Source organism: Nicotiana tabacum, chromosome 12 (assembly GCF_000715075.1).
Source record: "Nicotiana tabacum cultivar K326 chromosome 12, ASM71507v2, whole genome shotgun sequence".
Classification (NCBI taxonomy): Eukaryota; Viridiplantae; Streptophyta; class Magnoliopsida; order Solanales; family Solanaceae; genus Nicotiana; species Nicotiana tabacum.
The window spans coordinates 1,018,536-1,026,566 of NC_134091.1; positions in this window are offsets into that span (position 1 = coordinate 1,018,536).

An 8,031-nucleotide genomic window follows, 5' to 3' on the forward strand; every position below is an offset into this window, starting at 1 on the left:
ACGAATATTGTTAAAGTTGTATAAATCCTTTAATCTGTAGCCTAATAAAGAATACATTAGTAAGTTTGTACTTAATTGATGTTTATGTTGATTTGAAACTGTGGTATTTGATTCATTTAGAAGCATACAGGATGTAAATACCGTTCATGAAATGTGAAACTATTCAATATGATTGTTAGAATTGAACTCACTCTTTCAGCATGTTTTGAATAGGTAGGGACAAATGGTTGTTAAATCTAGCCAAATATAATACAGTTTTGAATCACCTAGTCTCAATTTCTTTGGGCAGTTCATAGGACTAGTTTTTCCTTTAATAAGAAATTCTATTAATCCTGCTTAAACGAGTTAATCTAAATCCAACTTAAGGATGTTGTTCGGATTAAGTGTTGTATTTTGTCAATCTCGCATGTAACTTCTTTGTCCAATTAAAACATGTTTCACAAGGTATGACGTCCCTCCATTTTATATAATAATTAATCAGAAATTGATAAGGATCCAGGGTTAGGCCAAAGCATATACTTGAATTAACATGTATCTTTCTTCTTCCATTTTTTAGACAAACGCAGTTAGAAAGGTAGTTGATTTAGGATATCCTTTCTAAAATAGAGAGCCTCGCCAAATAAAAAAAATGCAACATTTGCGGGGCCCTCATAACTAACCATAATAAATATTTTAGAATTCAGGATAGGTCGTTTAGTGAATTTCATGGCCTTCTCCAAAAATAATAACGCGTTTAGACTCTTTAGGCGCGGCTTAATTAAACTATATTCTTAAACTCGGGTGCACATTGATGTGACCCGAATCCAAAATCTCAACATAGTCGAAATGTATTGATAACTACGGGTGCATTGATTGTGACGTGGTTCGAGATACATTTTCACGACGTTGCAATTCTATAAAAATAAATGATAATAATAAAAGCAGTTTAAAAAGAGCACATAAGTCGTAACATGTATTTAAATCAGATATTTAGCCATTATAACAATTTAAGCGACCGTGCTAGAACCACGGGATTCGAGGGTGCCTAACACATTCCCTCGGGTCAACAGAATTCCTTACTTAGAATTTCTGGTTCGCAGACTTCATTTGGAAAAGTCGAAAATTTCCTCGATTTGGGATTCAAGATAAACCGGTGACTTGGGACACCAAAAGCCAAACCTTTCCCAAGTGGCGACTCTGAATTAAATAAATAATCCCATTTCGAATATTGTCACTTAAATTGGAAAAACTCCCCTCGCGCATTTTTTAACCCTTCGGGGAGGGGCGCGCAAAAAGGAGGTGTGACAGCTCTGGCGACTCTGCTGGGGATAATTAACCCAGAACCACTGGTTCAGGGTTCAAGAATTCGAGCTTAGAATAATTGTTATATTTGGCTTTATTATCTGATCTTTATTACATGTTTTTGCATAACGTGCTAAATGTTATTTTTTTTACCGCTTTGATATTATCTGAACTGTATATAAACTGTGCCGAAACCTGTCTCTTCTTACCTCCGGGGAGAAGCTCGCTGGTCGAGACTCCCTATTCTGTTAGTGTCGATACCTGAAATAAGAAAGAGGTCGGACAAGTTACAAAGCTGGACGATCTCGCGGGTCCCCGGTACGTAGCCCCCTCCTCGACTCGAGTTGTCTGCTCGGGTACACAGTCTAGAACAAATGCCCAGGTTATAAACCTAGTATAACGAAACTTCATGCCGGATCCCTAGTAGGAACGTTTATTTGCATCATGTTGCATTTGACTTAGGGGGCTCAACACAGGTGTTGGGTCCGTCTAGGACAGGCAACCTGAAATGAAAAGACCATCCTGCTGCATTCCTATCTGTTATGCGCATTTATTTGCTTCAGTTCCGCATGCTGACCGGTTTCTAAAAAAAAGAAAATAGCAGCGTAGGGAGATAATTACTTATTTTGGAAAAATAAAACCAATGTCCAAGTAGTGTCAAAACCTCGCCAGAATTTTTCTAAAAAAGAATAAAAACAAAATTTGTCTTCTTAGTTTGAGTTATTAAAAAAATAATATAAAAATCTTTTTTTTATCACTTTCAAAATAAAAAAAAAAGAAGGTATTTATTTAAAAGAAAAAAAAACGGAAAATTGATAATTCAAAAAATGTTGTTTCTTTCGTAGTACCCCTTTTATAAAATCAGACTAATAGTCCAAATATTTCCTAAAAAAATATATATATATATTTTCTTTAGTCTTTATCTCTTTTCAAAAAAATAATAAAAAAAATATATTCTTGTTTTCTAGGTTTATTTGATTTTCTCTATTCACGATATTCCCGAACTACGCAGGTTTGATTCTCACCGGATGTGAGATACGTAGGCAACCCTCGTCGGGTTCAACCCCATTTTGCTAAAGTAGCCAAAATCAATGAATAAATAAAAAAAATGTGTTTCAAACTTTAAAAAGAGTCGTAAATAAATCAGGTGATGTTGTTTTGTCATAAATAACCGAATGTTCCCGAAAGGGACGCCGGAAGGCTGACTTTGCATAAACAGCCACCTTTGAGTCATTTTCTTTTAAGGTTTTGTCCAATTGACCCACACAGCCTTAAAATCCTCGTCACCGAGGCGTTGAAAGGCCGTGTTGGCAATATTGAGTTTTCTAATTCGAAAAACGATAAAAAGAGTCATAAATAAATCGGGTGATGTTGTTTTGTCATAAATAGCCGAATGTTCCCGAAAGGGACGCCGGAAGGCTGACTTTGCATAAATAGCCACCTTTGGGTCTTGTTTAGTATTTTTGTCCAGTTAACCCACACGGCCTTAAAATCTTCGTCCTCAAAGTGTTTAAAGGCCGTGTTCAAAACTTGATCCCCTTTGTAAAATATTTTTGAGTCAAAGTCATTTTTGTTGAAATCACCTTAATAAATGTGCAGAATGAGCACGATGCAAAATGAACATTTTTCAATAATGACCAAAATACCTGTCAAGTTACGGCTATGGTGGAATGATCTAGGTGCTGAAGGACAAAATGAGGTCAAGAAATATCTGAAAGGTCTCGTGGGTTTGTTGGAAATCCAGCCTCGGGGAGATATCATAAGAGCTTTGGTTACCTATTGGGACCCGGCGCACAATGTTTTTCATTTCTCTGATTTTGAACTCACCCCGACTTTGGAAGAAATGGCCGGATACATCGGGAATGCTGAACTTCCCTTGAGGCAAAAATACTTGGTCGCCCAAAGAGTTGTCACGGTACATAGGTTCCTAGATTCATTGAAGATACCTAGAACAGTCCACAACCCGGATCTGGCAGCCGGATTTTGTACTCCATGCTTCATATATGATAGGTACGGTCATGAGGGGGGATTCAATAATCCAATCAACAAACTGTGCAGCAAAGGTGTTTGTCAGAAGTGGGACAAGCACAGACGGGTAGCGTTCATGATGATGTTCCTGGGCCTTCTGGTATTTCCAAGGAAAGACGAAAACATTGATTTGAAGATATCCGGGGTCGTCAGCACTTTACTCACGCAAAGTGACAGTACTCTCGCGCCTATGGTGGTATCTGACATCTTTCGAGCTCTTACAGCTTGTAAAGCTAGGGGAAATTTCTTCGAAGGTTGTAACTTGCTCCTACAGATATGGATGACCGAGCACCTCTGCCATCATTCCGAGATTTTGAGCCATGGTTCCCCGGAAAAGACTTGCATAGAAGAATCTTACACGAGAACCAAAGAGATCAGTTTGCCCAAAGGAGTCCTGGCATGGACCTCGTTCTTTCAAGCTCTTACTGCCAGCCAAATACAATGGACGCTAGGACGGTTGCCTGTTGATGAGATCCTATATATGTCAGCAGCTAAAACTTATTTCTTACTGATGGGGCTTAAGAGCATTCAACCTTACGCACCCTGCCGAGTTTTGAGACAGTTCGGAAGATGCCAGACAGTACCTCATGAGGAAGATCTTAGCACTCAAGCAATTGAGATAAGTCCTAACGGACAATTCCCAGAAGCAAAGATTCGCCAAATCTGGAGTGAGTGTCAATATTTGAAATCAGATACTTGCGTGCGGGATCGAGCCAAAGGAGAGACAGGGCCAGGTTACCTTGCATGGTATAGAAGGGAATTTGAGCATGAAAGGCCGGCTAAGAGACCCCACATCCAGAATTTCACTGAATCATCGCAAAGGTAGTGGGATTGGTTAGCAAAGGAAAGAGGCTATTGCGCCGAAATCAGCAGGTTAAAGCAACAAGTAGAAGGCTTGAAATATGAGCACAACGTGCAAGCTGCTACCAATCTGGGAGGGCGGAACAGGTTAATTCAGGAAAACGAAATGCTCAGAACCCAGATCAAACAGATAAGGGTGGATGCAAATAAACAGCCAAGGCGTCGATCAGACGAGCAGCTGATAAAAAGGTTAAAAAGTGAAATCAGAGAATGGCAAGATGGTTTGGATAAATCTAAAAACATCATGGCGGAGCTCAGGGCACAGTGGGATACAAGAACAAATAAGCATCGCCGATACTTGAATCAATTGGAAGGCGAACACGAGAAAATTGTTGCTAAAATAAAGAGAGAGATGGATGCACTTGAGATCAAAGCAGCTAATCAGGCCAAGGATTTCCAAATTGAGAGCAGATACTGGTACGACTCAATAGCCCAAATGAAGTTGGAAGTACGGCGATTGAAGCATCAGCATATACAGGATACTCAAGTATTCAAGATATGTAGCGATCAGATAAGACGCCTACTCGTAGAGAAGAAGCAAACCAGAGATAGGATCAAGGCCATTGCCCATGCCATCACCAGACGATGTCTACGATGTGAGAACATGTCCAGCGTTACCGTCCTCTCGGCAGTGATGGGTTATGTCAAGCAGACTATGCATGAGCTGGAGAGACTTGAGAGGGATATCACGCCTAGGACCGCGGCGAGGCCGAACGATGCCCCGCGGACACCAATTTTCAAAACCATAATGCACTCATAAGTCAAGCCTGTATCTTAGCATCTTCTGCCTGTTTTTCCATCAGGGTGATTTTTAGTCTATTTTGAGTCTAGGTTTATTTTCAAAGTTTGCTCTTTCTTTTGCAAAATGTAGTTTGTAATAGACCATTTCAACAATAAAGAGGTTGCTTCTTTTACGCTCATTTGTGTTTTTCGAACTACGTAATGATCTGATTCACATAGGCATCGTGATACGTAGGCAATCCTCATCGGATCCGGTCGCATTTCTTTTACTGCAAAATAATAAAAATAATAAAAAAAAGAAAAAAAAGGGAAAAACTAATAAGAAGAAAATGCCGGAATGACGCATGCTCTCGTAGCAAACATGTAGTAATCCACTTAACTGTATAGGTGCATCATGCCCAACGTGAGATTGACTATATGTTATTTGCTGCAAATTAACAGTGCGTTTGTCGTTGAGTACCTCAGGGTTTTGAAAAGACGGTTGGTTTGGTGAAAGTCTGGCCTCGCACTCATACTTCACGAGGTCAAGGAGAAGTGTTCAACTACCTGTTGTTAGGACCAGAAGTAGTACTCACACTTACTTCACCAGGTCAAAAGGAAGTGTGGAAATGTCTTCAGAAATTCCATTGCAAACAATCCCTGTTTCTGAGGAGAGCTCAATCTCAGCCGTCCTCACACCTGAATCTGCAACTGCGGAAGAAAATAGAATCCTACGGCTCCGCATGTTGGAAATTTTGGACGACTGGAATAATGGGAAAGAACCGCCAAGTGTCGTCCCCGGATTCCCTGAATTATTCTCCAGGTCGAGTGGGACTTCTAATGTCCCCATAAATTATCCTGCTACCCCATTCGGGTACCCAGTCACCTCAGCCTTCTCTGCTGGATCGCCTTCTGAGCCTCATCCCCGAATGTCATCCACTGATGCAAGCATGAACATCTTTACTGCATCGCCTTGCCCGATTACGGCACAGCCTACCACGTACAAGCCAAGCTTTGACCCATCCTCTTTTACATTCCAAGCACCATCGTTCTCAATGGAACCAACTAGGTTCGCTACCAGCACTAATCCTCTACCGCCTCAGTGCGAGCCTACACCCGGGCAGGATCAGAACCCCAGAATTGCAGAACAAAATGAGATTGCCAAGAGAATGAGAAGCCTTGAACAAAGTTTGAAGAATATGCAAGGATTGAGCGGACAGAAGAGCGTCTCTTACGCCGACCTGTGCATGTTCCCTCACGTGCACCTGCCAACGGGTTTCAAGACCCCAAAGTTCGAGAAATACGATGGGCACGGTGACCCCATTGCACATCTTAAGAAATATTGCAACCAATTGCGGGGAGCCGGAAGAAAAGAAGAACTGCTAATGGCATATTTTGGGGAAAGTCTAGTAGGGATAGCCTCGGAATGGTATATGGACCAGGAAATGTCCCGATGGCATATATGGGATGATTTCGCCAGAGATTTTGTGAAACAATTCCAGTATAACATCGACATTGCGCCAGACCGAAATTCTCTGTCGAATTTGAAGAAGAAACCTTCAGAAAGCTTCAGAGAATATGCTATTAAGTGGCGCGAACATGCGTCAAGAGTGAAGCCTCCCATGGATGAAGTGGAGATGGTCACTACCTTTCTCCAGGCTCAAGAGTCTGACTATTTCCAAAACATGATGTCAGCCATGGGTAAGCCATTCGCGGAAGCGATCAAGATTGGAGAGATGGTGGAAAATGGTTTGAAAACAGGTAGGATTCTGAGTCAAGCAGCCATAAGGGCGACCTCCCAGGCCGTCCAAAGCGGGTCCGGAGAACGACAAGAGGGAAAAAGAAGGAAGAAACGACTATGGCAGCCTCGGAAGCAAGGGAGTATCGTCATCCCAGGCCCCGTTTTCCGGAAAGAACCTCACAACACTACTACCCCCACTCAAATTTGGCATATGCTCATCAACCTTATATGGTCATGAATGCACAACCTTATACCCATCCACCACAACAAGCCAACCGAGGCCCAGCTCCACCTCCCAGAAATCAGCCTCCTTACCGCAACCACTATAACCCACAACCCCCGCAGAATAACTTCCGCCCTCAGGAGCCACCCAGAAGGCGGACCTTCACGCCCATCGGTGAACCATACTCAACTTTGTTCCCAAAGCTGGTCCAGTTGGGTTTCTTACAACCAATCCCTCAAACAAGGCAAAACCCGACGTCACCTTCTTACAAAGCTGGAGTCAAATGCGCCTATCATTCAGGGGCCGAGGGACATGATACAAATGACTGCTGGTCGTTGAAAAGAGTGGTCGAAAATTTGATAGAGCAAGGGAAAATAGTGCTAAGGGACGAGGAGATCCCGAATGTAACTAACAATCCATTACCTGCTCACAATAATGGGCCGCTGATCGGAATGATTTGTGAAGACAAAGAGTTCGACCCCGCTCTGAAAGCCATAATTACCATTGTCGACACGGGGAAGAGGCCCGAAACAGACCAGAAACCAGAAAAGGGGGAGGAGGCCAAGGCTATAAAGAAAGAGCTTGAAAAGAAGGTGGAAAAGAAAGTGGTACCAGTAGAGGATGGAGTTCTTTACATACCACGAGGTCGAGTTGAGAAGACGCAGAACTTCGGAATCAAAAAGACAAAACCTATGAACGTGCCGAAAGGGTACTATGTGGTCCGGGGGACGATTCAACCACCTCGGCTGAATGAGCCAGTGGTTATCGGACGCGTGCCACAAGAGCCAATGACCAACCCATCCACAGTGCCGTGGAATTATCAAAAGACATTGGTAATGTACAAAGGTAAAGAGGTCATGGGAGAACTCCCAGAAAATACTTTCATTGGAAGGTATTCAAATACCCAAGAACTGAACAACGCCACCCAAAGGCGCTTCCCGCCAAAGAAGCCCGTAAGTGTTGAAGAAGCGGAAGTGTTCTTCCAACAAATGAAAATGCCGGATTACGAAGTGATAGATCAACTGCGCAATTACCCCGAGCAAGTGTCCATGCTGTCATTGTTAATGAGGTCGACCGAGCATCAAAAGATCTTACTGAAGACCCTGAATGAAGCATATGTGCCAGTTGAAACCTCGGTAGAACAATTAGAGCGGATGACAGAAAGATTCTTCGCCGT